The sequence below is a fragment of the Loxodonta africana genome, chromosome 3 (genome assembly GCF_030014295.1).
Source record: "Loxodonta africana isolate mLoxAfr1 chromosome 3, mLoxAfr1.hap2, whole genome shotgun sequence".
Lineage (NCBI taxonomy): Eukaryota > Metazoa > Chordata > Mammalia > Proboscidea > Elephantidae > Loxodonta > Loxodonta africana.
In genome coordinates this window covers 15,107,670-15,121,097 of record NC_087344.1, presented here as the reverse complement: position 1 = coordinate 15,121,097, position 13,428 = coordinate 15,107,670, and positions in this window count along the sequence as shown.

The window sequence follows — 13,428 nt, the reverse complement described above, 5'->3', positions numbered from 1 at the left end:
AGAAAAAATACAAAATAAAACAATAATAGTAAGATGATAAAAAAATTAACAAGTACATAGAAAAAAAGAAAAATTGAGGATGTAAAGGAAGAATAAAATGAAAAACGAATGAATGCAAATGAGGAAAAACAAAGAGAAAATAAGAATAGCTGGCGAGGAAATAGAAAAACCACAATTTAAAGAGAAAACAAGCCAAGTTTGGTCACGATGTCTCAGGTCACTGAAAGAGCTTCCTGAGCCAGAAAGACCACAAACCTAGGTTTCCAGGGACTTATATAGGGGCTTGGAGTTCCAAAGAATTGGCTCCTTATGAGGTCACCACAAGAAATGGACCAATAAAAACGGGGGGTAATTGACTGTGCTTTTTGCTCTCAGGGATTCTTTACTCATTTTTTTTAGAAGAAAAATGTGTGTGTGTGTGTGTGTGTGTGTGTGTGTGTGTAGAGCGAGAATTCCACAGAGCTTTTCTTTCCTTTTTATTGATCTTCATGTTATTTTTTTTATTGTGTTCCAGATATACATAATAAAACACGCCATTTCAACAATTTCTACATGTGCATTTGTTACATTGCTTATATTCAAGCTGTGCAAGCATTTCACGGTTTATGTTCCAAATCATTCCACTGCCTTTCACATAAACTCAATGATCCTAATCAAAAACTCTTCCTTCCCCCTCCCTGTCACCCCTGGTAACCACTAATAAGCTTTGTTTTGTGTATATTTGCTTCTGCCCTATAAATGAGATCAGAATGCATCTCTCCTTTTCTGACTGACTGACTTTTCTCAGCTTGGTGTTTTCAGGCTTCATCCATGTTGTCGTATGCATCAAGACTTCATTTTTGGGAGTGTGTGTAATATTCCATTGGAAGTCCCTGGCTTGCACCAACAGTTAATTGCTCATCTACTAGTTTGGGGGTTCAAACCCACCTAGAGACTTCTCAGAAGACAGGCCCGGTGATCTGCTTCTGAAAGGTCACAGCCTTGAAAACCTTGTGGAGCAGTTCTACTCCATTGTGTGTACGTACCAAAGTTTGTGTATCCATTCACCTTCTGATGGACATTTTGGCTGTGTTCATCTTTTGCTTCTTGTGAAAAGTGCTGCAGTGAACAGTTGTATATAGATTTCCGCTTGCGTTCCTGCCTTGCATAGTGGCTGTTGTTGTTATTAGATGCTGTCGAGTTGATTCTGACTCATAGCGACCCTAGGTACAACACAACAAAACACTTCTGGGTCCTGCCCCATCATCAGAATTGTTGCTGTGTTTGAGCCCATTGTTGCAGCCACTGTGTCAGTCTGTCTTGTGAAGGTCTTCCTCTTTCTCCCTAACCCTCTACTTCACTAAGTGTCTTAGTTACCTAGTGCTGCTATAACAGCAATACCACAAGTGGATGGCTTTAACAAAGAGAAATTTATTCTCTCCCAGTCTACAAGGCTACAAGTCCAAACTCAGGGTGCCAACTCCCAGGGAATTCTTTCTATCTTTGTTGTTTCTGGGAGAAGGTCCTTGTCATCAATCATTTTCTCCTGGCCTAGGAGCTTCTCAGCACAGTGACCATAGGTCCAAAGAATGTGCTCTGCTCCTGGCACATCTTTCTTGGTGGCATGAGGTACTTATATCTCTCTGATTACATTTCTCTCCTTTTATCTCTTGGAAGATAAAAGGTGATAGAGGTCACACCCCAGGGAACCTCCCCTTCCATCGGATCTGGGCTGTGACTTTCGTAAACGTGTTTCATCCCTTTCTATTCAATCCATGACATTCCACCTTGTTGTTGTTGTTGCTAGGTGCCATCGAGTCGGTTCTGACTCATAGTGACCCTATGCACAACAGAGCGAAACACTGCCCGGTCCTGCGTTATCCTTACAATCGTAGTTATGCTGGAGCTTATTGTTGCAGCCACTGTGTCAATCCACCTCATTGAGGGTCTTCCTCTTTTCCGGTGACCCTGTACTCTGCCAAGCATGATGTCCTTCTGCAGGGACTGATTGCTCCTTACAACGTGTCCAAAGTATGTAAGATGCAGTCTCACCATCCTTGCCTCTAAGGAGCATTCTGCTGCACTTCTTCCAAGACAGATTTGTTCGTTCTTTTGGAGGTCCATGGTATATTCAGTATTCTTCGCCAACACCACAATTCAAAGGTGTCAGTTCTACTTTGGTCTTCCTTATTCATTGTCCAGCTTTCACACGCGTATGATGTGATTGAAAATACCATGGCTTGGGTCAGGCACATCTTAGTCTTCAGGTGACATCTTTGCTCTTCAACACTTTGAAGAGGTCCTTTGCAGCAGATTTGCCCAATGCAACACGTCTTATGATTTCTTGACTGCTGCTTCCATGAGTGTTGATTGTGGATCCAAGTAAAATGAAATCCTTGACAACTTCACTCTTTTCTTCGTTTATCATGATGGTGCTCATCAGTCCAGTTGTGAGAATTTTTGTTTTCTTTATGTTGAGGTGTAATCCATACTGAAGGCTGTGGTCTTTGATCTTCATCTGTAAGTGCTTCAAGTCCTCTTCACTTTCAGCAAGCAAGGTTGTGTCATCTGCATAACGCTAGTTGTTAATGAGTCTTTCTCCAATCCTGATGCCCCGTTCTTCTTCATATAGTCCAGCTTCTCGTATTATTTGCTCAGCATGCAGATGGAATAGGTATGGTGAAAGAATACAACCCTGATGCACACCTTTCTTTACTTTAAACCAATTAGTATCCCCTTGTTCTGTCCAAAGAACTGCCTGTTGATCTATGTAAAGGTTCCTCAAGAGCACAATTAAGCGTTCTGGAATTCCCATTCTTTGCAGTGTTGTCCATAGTTTGTTATGATCCACACAGTCAAATGCCTTTGCATAGTCAATAAAACACAGGTACACATCCTTCAGGTATTCTCTGCTTTCAGCCAGGATCCCTCTGACAGCAGCAATGATATCCCTGATTCCACATCCTCTTCTGAAACCTGCCTGAATTTCTGGCAGTTCCCTGTCGACATACTGCTGTAGCCGTTTTTGAATGACCTTCAGCAAAATTTTCCTTGTATATGATATTAACGATATTCTATAACTTCCACATTTGGTTGGATCACCTTTCTTGGGAATAGGCATAAATATGGATCTCTTCCAGTCAGTTGGCCAGGAAGCTGTCTTCCATATTTCTTGGCATAGACGAGTGAGCACGTCCAGCGCTATATCTGTTTGTTGAAACATCTCAATTGATACTCCATCAATCCCTGGAGCCTTGTTTTTCGCCAGTGCTTTCAGAGCGGCTTGGACTTCTTCCTTCAGTACCATCGGTTCCTGATCATATGCCACCTCTTGAAATGGTTGAATATCAACTAACTCTTTTTGGTATAATGACTCTGTGTATTCCTTCCATCTTCTTTTGATGCTTCCTGCATCGTTTAATATTTTCCCCATGGAATCCTTCACTATTGCAACTCGAGGTTTGAATTTTTTCTTCAATCCTTTCAGCTTGAGAAATGCCGAGCGTGTTCTTCCCTTTTGGTTTTCCATCTGCAGCTCCTTGTACATGTCATTATAATACTTTGTCTTCTCAGCTGCCCTTTGAAATCTTCTGTTCAGTTCTTTTACTTCATCAATTCTTCCTTTTGCTTTAGCTGTTCGACGCTCAAGAGCAAGGTTCAGAGTCTCCTCTGACATCCATCTTGGTCTTTGTTTCCTGTCTTTTCAATGACATCTTGCTTTCTTCATGGATGATGTCCTTGATGTCATTCCACAACTCATCTGGTCTGCGGTCACTAGTGTTCAATGCATCAAACCTATTCTTGAGATGGTCTCTAAATTCAGGTGGGGTATATTCAAAGTCATATTTTGGGTCTTGTGGACTTGCTCTGATTTTCTTCAGTTTCAGCTTGAACTTGCATATGAGCAATGGATGGTCTGTTCCCCAGTTGGCCCCTGGCCTTGTTCTGGCTGATGATATTGAGCTTTTCCATCATCTCTTTCCACAGATGTAGTCAGTCTGATTTCTGTGTGTTCCATCTGGAGAGGTCCATGTGTGTAGTCACTGTATATGTTGGTGAAAGAAGGTATTTGTAATGAAGAAGTCATTGGTCTTGCAAAATTCTGTCATTTGATCTCCAGCACTGTTTCTATCACCAAGGCCATATTTTCCAACTACTGATCCTTCTTGTTTCCAGCTTTCGCATTCCAACCGGCAGTAATTTTCAATGCATCTTGATTGCATGTTAGATCAATTTCAGACTGTAGCAGCTGATAAAAATCTTCTCTTTCTTCATCTTTGGCCCTAGTGTTTGGTGCGTAAATTTGAATAATAGTCGTATTAACTGGTCTTCCTTGTAGGCGTATGGATATTATCCTATCACTGACAGCGTTGTGCTTCAGGATAAATCTTGAAATATTCTTTTTGTTGATGAATGCAACACCATTTCTCTTCGAGTTGTCATTCCCAACATAGTAGACTATATGATTGTCCGATTCAAAATGGCCAATACCCGTGCATTTCAGCTCACTAATGCCTAGGATATCGATGTTTATGCGTTCCATTTCATTTTTGCCAATTTCCAATTTTCCTAGATTCATACTTCATACATTCCAGGTTCCAATTATTAATGGATGTTTGCAGGTGTTTCTTCTCGTTTTGAGTCGTGCCACATCAGCAGATGAAGGTCCCAAAAGCTTTATTCCATCCACGTCATTAAGATCGACTCTACTTTGAGGAGGCAGCTCTTCCCCAGTGATCTTTTGAGTGCCTTCCAACCTGAGGGGCTCATTTTCAGGCAGTATATCAGACAGTGTTCCAGTGCTATTCCTAAGGTTTTCACTGGCTAATGCTTTTCAGAAGTAGACTGCCGGGTCCTTGTTCCTAGTCTGTCTTAATCTGGAAGCTCAGCTGAAACCTGTCCTCCATGGGCAACCCTGCTGGTATCTGAATACCAGTGGCATAGCTTCCAGCATCACAACAACACAAAAGCCCCTACAGTATGACAAACTGCCAGACACGTGGGGGTTCCAGCTGTAGACCCCCAAAATTCATGTCCTTGCCACATGTAAAACACTTTCACCCCCTTATATCATCCCAAAAGCCTTAAGTCCAAATTCTTTCCTGTCGCATAATTTCTCTTCATCTGTGAAATCTAGAAGTTTTTTTGCTTTCAAAGTAGAATAATGGAACAGGCACAGGGTAAACCTTTCTATTAGAAATGGTAGAAATTGGAGGGAACGAGGAGATGGGGTCATCACCAACAATTTACATTACCTCTCAAGGGTCGAAAATAACCCTCTGTTCTCAGAGATCATCTGGGTAATGGCCCTGCCCTCCAGATACGAAGTGTTGGCTACAATCTCTGAATTCTGGCTGGAGTCCCCTAGGGCTTGAACTTCAGCTCTACCTCCCAGGCCCACGGGAACAGCAACTCTGTTCCATCAGCTTTGGGCAGCCCCATTCTCCTAGTCCATCTGAGTGGCGACTCTATCCACTCGGCCTTAGCAGACCCCATTCTTCTGCCCTTTGAGCATGGCAGCCCTGCCCCCTCAGCTTTGGTCAGTGAATCTGGCCCAATCCTTTAGCAAAATATTACTTTCATGTGATGTTAGTGACGCTGTTGGATAAATTCCACATTCTGTTGGATCACCATTCTTTAGAATGGGCACATATATCTCTTCCAGTTTGTTGGCCAGTTAGCCAACATCCAAATTTCTTGCCATAGATGCGTGAGTACCTCCATTGCTGCATGCATTTGTTGAAACATCTCAACTGGTGCTTAATTCCTAGAGCCGTGTTTTTCACCAATGTCTTCAGCGTAGCCTATGTTTGAGGCCATTGTCGCTGCCACTGTGTCAATCCATCTTGTTGAGGCTCTTCCTCTGTTTTGCTGACCTTGTCCTTTACCAAACATAATATCCAGGAGGATTGGTCCCTCTTGGTAACCCGTCCAAAGTAAGTGAGGCGAAATTTTCCCATCCACCGTCTAAGGAGCATTCTGGCCACACTTCTTGTAAGATCTATTTGTTTATTTCAGCAGTCGATGGTATATTATTCAATATTCTTTGCCAACACTATCATTTAGGTGTCTGTAAAGACTCTAACGATCCCTGGTGGTGCAGTAGTTAAGCACTCAGCTGCTAAGGAAAAAGTCAGTGGTTTGAACCCACCAGCCCCTCCGTGGAATAAAGACGTGGCAGTGTGTTTCCATAAAGATGAAAGCCTCAGAAACCCTGTGGGGGCAGTTTTCTGTCTGTAATGTCACTATGAGTTGGAATTGATAGCTATGGGTAAAGACTTTTACTCTGTGAGATTAAGGTGAGAGTAAGAGATGAAGCAAGCTCAGATTTTGGCCAGTCCAAATGGAAGTCCAAAGCCAAGCCACCCCTGCCAAAGCAATGTGTGGGAAAGGAACCCAAGACTGTGTCCAGTTTGGATTTGTGTGAGGATCTGGAGTCTGACCTGAAATTAGATTCTGCAGGCATGGAGGCACAACTACTAGAGTGAGGGCATGTGGAGTTCAATTTATTAATGGAGTATTAGCTCATGCCTGTCTCACAGTGGGTGTAGTGGGTCCCCGAACCCATACTGTAGTGATTTCCCCAGATCCAGAATGCGTAATTGGAATAGTCATGCTCAGCAACTGGCAGAAGCCACATGCTGGCTCCCTGACACATGGAGCGAGGGATATTATGGTAGGAAAGTCTAAGTAGAAGCCATTAGAACTGCCCCTACCTAGGAAAATAGGAAAGCAAAAGCAATGCTGCATTCCTGGAGGGATTGGAGAGATTACTGCCACCATCAAGGATTTGAAGAATGCAGGGGTATTGATTCCCACCACATCCGTATTGAACTGGCCTGTTTGTCTCGTGAAAAAACAAATGGATCCTAGAGAATGACAGTGGATTATTGAAAACTTAACCAGGTGGAGACTGCAATTGCAGCTGCTGTTCCAGATGTGGTTTCATTGCCTTAGCAAATTAATATATCTCCTGGTACCTCATATGGACCTGTTGATGTGTGTAATGCCTTTTTCTCCATACCTGTTTCGAAGGACCTCCAGAAGCCATAAGCCTTCAGCTGGCAAGGCCAGCAGTACACCTTTACTCTTCTGCCTCGGTGGTGTATCAACTCTCCAGTCTCATGTCATTTCAGCCTGAAGGGATCTCATTACCACCAAGCAAGAAGAGAGAGAAGAGGACTGCCTACTTTGGACACAGGGTCCCTGCACTGAGAAGCTCCTGGACCCAGGGTAAGACTGATGACAAGGACTTTCCTGGAGAGCCTTCCCTTGGAGCTTGTGCGTGAATTTAGCCTTCTAGCCTCCTAAACTGTGAGAGAATAAATTTCTTTTTGTTAAAGACATTTTCTTGTGGCATTTTTGTTGTAGCAGTGCTAGATATCTATGGCAGAATTCAAAGCCAACCTTCTTTGAGTAGAATATTTACACAGCTACAGGTCTCCTGTTGCTGTATTTATCATCTATCCTTGTTAAAAAGTTGCGGTGCTATTAAATTTTTTTGCTAAATTTTTAAACACAAATAAAAATGTTAATCTTGGAAATTTGCTGTAATTCCATTGGCATGTATATTTTATTACCACAGCAATTCTGAGACTCAAAATATTTTTTATCGTACTAGCTTTATGTGTAGTATTTGGGGGAAGAATTAAGAGAACAGAGAATTTAGAAATGGGTAATCCAAAGCATGAGATCGCAAACACTGTCATGAACTGGGGTTTGAGTCATAACACAGAAAAAGAAACAGTGAATGAATATTCACGTTCTCTTCTCCTCCTGCAGGAAGTCTGACATTGGCCTGCATCTTGCCACATCCATCTTGACCTCTCTGTATGTTCAGTTCTTCACATTCTAACCAGAATATCCTTGCAAAAATAAATCAAATGACTCCCGTGTTTACAATCCTTTCATGAATTCTCATTAGTTTTAGGAGAAGTTCCAAATTCTGAATGCAGCCTATTCAGTCTTCCATTATCTGGCGCCTAAAACTTCAGTTATTACTTTCCCTGTTTCACTCTCTGGGCTGCAATCATAAGGAAACTGCAAATACCCTGTCATCTCTACTGTTCCATTCATCCTAAATTCTCCCTCTCCAGCCCCGACTGCTAACTAGATTTTACCAATCTTTCAGGTCTCTGATCAAATGTAACTTCTTCAGAAAGTATACTTCGGGGCCATTACTGTTCTTCCTCACGGCATCTGGGATTCTCTTTATACTCCTTCTCACATGTCAATTATTTGTGCAACAATATAGAGGTTTTCAGTGGTATATAGGGCTAACGTGTCTACAGATGCATTGTCATAGGCCCGTTTGTGATCTACACACAGCTTGTTGCCTCAGCATTCATTAATCCCTCCTAGCTACCTGCCCACCCAAGTTCTCACATGGCCATTCTTATCTTGTCACATGGTCTCTCGACAGTTGTAGCCTCCACCCTCCCTGAGGACTCCAAATGCATATCTCTAGACAGGATCACTCCAGATTGTTAGATTCTCCACATGGAAGTTTAATAGATACATCAAGTTTGACATGTTCAAAATCCTAATCCTTGTTTTTATTGTTAGATCTCATTGAGTCAATTGTGACTCATAGCGATCCTGTGTACAACAGAGTGAAACACTGCCTGGTCCTGCACCATCCTCACAATCATTGTTATGCCGGAGCCCATTGTTGCAGCCACTGCGTCAATCCATCTCGTTGGGGGTCTTCCACTTTTTCGATGACCCTCTTGTTGACCAAGGTTGATCTCTTTCTCCAGGGACTGATCCCTCATGATAACATGTCAAAAGAAAGTGAGACCAAACCTGGACATTATTTCTTGGAATGAGCATTCTGGCTGTACTTGTTCCAAGACAGATTTGTTTGTTCCAGCAGTAATCATGGCATATTCAATATTCTTTGCTGATACCGTAATTCAAAGTTATCAATTCTTTGGTCTTCCGTAGGCATTGTCCAGCTCTCTCATGCATGTGAGGTACTTGAAAACAGCATGGCTTGGTAAGGTGCACCTTAGTTGTTAAAGTGATAGCTTTGCCTTTTAGCACTTTAAAGAGGTCTTTTGCAGTAGGTTGCCCGATGCAATACGTCATCTGATTTTTTAAAAATTTTTTTTTGTGCTTTAAGTGAAAGTTTAGAAATCAAGTCAGTGTCTCATACAAAAATTTATACATACTTTGCTATATACTCCTAATTGCTCTCCTACTAATAAAACAACACACTCCTTCCCTCCATTCTCTCTTTTCGTGTCCATTCAGCCAGCTTCTGACCCCCTCTGCCCTCCCATCTCCCCTGCATACAGGAGATGCCAACATAGTCTCATGTGTCCTCTTGATCCGAGAAGCTTCTTCACCAGTATCATTTTCCATCCCATATTCCAGTCTAATCCCTGTCTGAAGAGTTGGCTTTGAGAATGGTTCCTGTTTTGGGCTAATAGAAGGTCTGGGGACTGTAGCCTCTGGGGTCCTTCTAGTCCCATTCTGACAATTAAGTCTGGTCTTTTTATGAGAATTAGGGGTCTGCATCCCACTGCTCTCCTGATCTCTCAGGGCTTCTTTGTTGTGTTCCCTGTCAGAGGAGTCATCGGTTGTGGGCAGGCACCATCTAGTTCTTCTGGTCTCAGGCTGGTGTAGTCTCTGGTTTGTGTGGTCTTTTCTGTCTCTTAGGCTCATAGTTACCTTGTGTCTTTGGTGTTCTTCATTCTTCCTTGCTCCAGGTGGATTGAGACCAGTTGATGCATCTTAGATGGCTACTTGCCAGCGTTTAAGACCCCAGAGGCCACTCTCCAAAGTGGGATGCAGAATGCTTTCTTAATAGGTTTATTATGGCAATTGCCTTCGATGTCTCCTGAAACCATTGTGTCCAAACCCCTGCCCGTGCTACACTGGCCTTTGAAGCATTCAGTTTAATCAGGAAACTAATTTGCTTTTGGATTAGTCCAGTTGTGTTGACCTTTCCTGTATTGTGTGTTGTCTTTCCCTTCACCAAAAAAAAAAAAAACTTATCTACTATCTAATTAGTGAAAACCCCTTTCCCTCCCGCCCTCCATCCACCCTCTTATAACCATCAAAGAATATTTTCTCCTCTGTTTAAACTATTTCTCCAGCTCTTATACTAGCGGTCTTACACAATATTTATACTTTTGCATCTAACTAATTTCACTCAGCATAATGTCTTTCAGATTTTTCCATGTTATAAAAAGTTTCATGGATTCATCATTGTTCTTTATTGATGTGTTGTGTTCCATTGCGCAAATATAGCATAATTTATTTATCCATTTACCCTTTGATGGCCACCTTGGTTGCGTCCAACTTTTTGCTGTTGTAAAGAGAGCTGCAGTGAACATGGGTGTGCATATATATGTCGTGTAAAGGCTCTTATTTCTCAAGGATGTATTCCAAGGAGTGGGATTGCTGGGTCGTATGGTAGTTCGATTTCTAGTTTTTTAAGGAAGCACGAAATCAATTTCCAAAGTGGTTGTACCATTTTACATTCCCACCAGCAGTGTATAGGTGTTCCATTCATTCCACAACCTCTCCAATATTTATTCCTATGTGTTTTTTGGATTAAAGCCTGCCTTGCTGGAGTGAGATGGAATCGCGTTGTAGTTTTGATTTGCATTTCTCTAATGGCTAATGATCGTGAGTATTTCCTCATGTGTCTGTTAGCTACCTGAATGCCTTCTTTAGTGAAGTGCCTGTTCATATCCTTTGCCCATTTTTAATTGGATTATTTGTCTTTTTGTAGTTGAGTTTTTGTAGTATCATGTAGATTTTACAGATGAGGCGCTGATTGGAAATGCCATAGGTAAAAACTTTTTCCCAGTCTGTAGGTAATCTTTTTACTGTTTGGTGAAGTCTTTGGATGAGCATAGGTTTTTGTTTTTTAAGAGCTTCCACCAATCTAGTTTTTCTCCTGCATTGTTAGTAATGTTTAGTATACTGTTTATGCTATGTATTAGGGCTCCTAATGTTGTCCCTGTTTTTTCTTCCATGATCTTTATCGTTTTAGATTTTATATTTAGTTCTTTGGTCCATTTTGAGCTTGTTTTTATGCATGGTGTGAGGCATGGGCCTTGTTTCATTGCTTTGCAGATGGATATCCAGTTATGCCAGCACTGTGTGTTAAAAAGATTGTCTTTTCCCATTGAACTGACTTTGGGCCTTCGTCAAATATCAGGTGCTCATATGTGGATGGATTTATGTCTAGATTCTCAATTCTGTTCTGCTTGTCTATGTATGTGTTTTTGTACCAGTACCAGGTAGTTTTGACTACTGTGGCGGTATAATAGGTTCTAAAATCAGGTAGAGTGAGGTCTCCCACTTTGTTCTTGTTTTTCAGTAATGCCTTACTTATCCGGGGTCTCTTTCCCTTCCTTATGAAGTTGGTGATTTGTTTCTCCATCTCATTAAAAAATATCATTGGAATTTGGATCGGAATTGCATTGTATCTATAGATGACTTTTGGTAGAATAGACATTTTCACAATGTTAAGTCTTCCTATCTGTGAGCAAGGTATGTTTTTCCACTTATGTAGGTGTCTTTTGGTTTCTTGCAGTAGTGTCTTGTAGTTTTCTTTGTATAGGTTTTTGCATTCTGGTAAGATTTATTCCTAAGTTATTTTATCTTCATGGGGGCTGATGTAAATGGTATTGATTTGGTGATTTCATCTTCAGTGTTCTTTTTTTTTTTGGTGTAGAGGATTCCAACTGATTTTTGTATCTTTATCTTGTGTCTTGATACTCTGCTGAACTCTTCTATTAGTTTCAGTAGTTTTTTTGAGGATTCTTTAGCTTTTTCTGTATATAAGGTCATGTCATCTGCAAATAGAGGTACTTTTACTTCTTTACCAACCTGGATGCACTTTATTTTTTTATCTAGCCTAACTGCTCTGGCTAGGACCTCCAGCACAATGTTGAATAGGAGTGGTGATAAGGGGCATCCTTGTCTGGTTCCCTTTCTCAAGGGGAATGGTTTCAGAATCTCTCTGTTTAGGATGATGTTGGCTATTGGCTTTGTATAAGTGCCCTTTATTGTTTTGAGGAATTTTCCTTCTATTCCTATTTTGCTGAGTGATTTTATTATGAATGAGTGTTGAACTTTGTCAAATACCTTTTCTGCATCAATTGATAAAATCATGTAGTTCATTTATTTTGTTTTATTTATATGAGGAATTATATTAATTGTTTTTCTAATGTTGAACCATCCCTGCGTAAGTGTTATGAATCCCACTTGGTCATGGTGAATTATTTTTTTGATATGTGTTGTTGAATTCTGTTGGCGAGAATTTTGTTGAGGATTTTTGCATCTAAGTTCATGAGGGATATAAGTCTGTAATTTTCTTTTTTTGTGGTGTCTTTACCTGGTTTTGGTGTCAGGGATATGTTGGCTTCATAGACTGAGTTTGGGAGTATTCTTTCTTTTTCTATGCTCTGAAATACCTTCAGTAGTAGTGGTGTTACTCCTTCTCTGAAAATCTGGTAGAACTCTGTAGTGAAGCCGTCAAGGTCAGGGTTTTTTTTTTTGTTGGGATTTTGATTTCCTTTTCAGTATCTTCTTTTGTTATGAGTCTATTTAGTTGTTCTAGTTGTGTTTGTGGTAGTTTAGGTAGGTAGTGTGTTTCTAGGAATTCCCAGATTTCCTCTAGGTTTTCAAATTTGTTAGAGTACAATTTTTCATAGTAATCTGATATGATTCCTTTAATTTCACTTGGGTCTGTTATGATATCGCCCATCTCATTTCTTACTTGGGTTATTTGTTTCCTTTCCTGTTTTTCTTTTGTCAGTCTGGCCAATGATTTATCAATTTTTTAAATTTTTTTCAGAGAACCAGCTTTTGGTCTTGTTAGCTCTTTCAATTGTTTTTCTGTTCTCTAATTCATTTAATTTTGCTCTACTTTTTATTATTTGCTTTCTTCTGGTGCCTGAGGGTTTGCTTCTTTCTATTTGTTCAAGTTGTAGGAATAATTCTTTGATTTTGGCCGTTTCTTCTGTTTGGATACATTTATTTCTTGATATAAATTGACCTCTGAGTACTGGTTGCCATGTGTCCCAACAGTTCTGATAGGAAGTATTTTCACGGTGATTGGATTCTATGAATTTCTTTATTGCCTCCTTAATGTCTCCTATAACCCAGTCTTTTTTGAGCCTGGTATTGTTCAGTTTCCAAGTATTTGATTTTTTTTATCCTGGTTTTTCTGTTACTGATTTCTACTGTTTTGGTCTTATGGTTAGAGAAGATGTTTTGTAATATTTTGATGTTTTGGATTCTGCAAAGGCTTGCTTTATGACCTAATATGTGGTCTCTTCTAGAAAATGTTCCATGTGCACTAGGAAAAAAAGTATACTTGGTTGCTCGTGGGTAGAGTGTTCTGTATATGTCTATGAGGTTGAGTTGGTTGTTTGTGGCATTTATTGTCTTTATTGAGCTTCTTACTGGATGTCCTGTCCATCA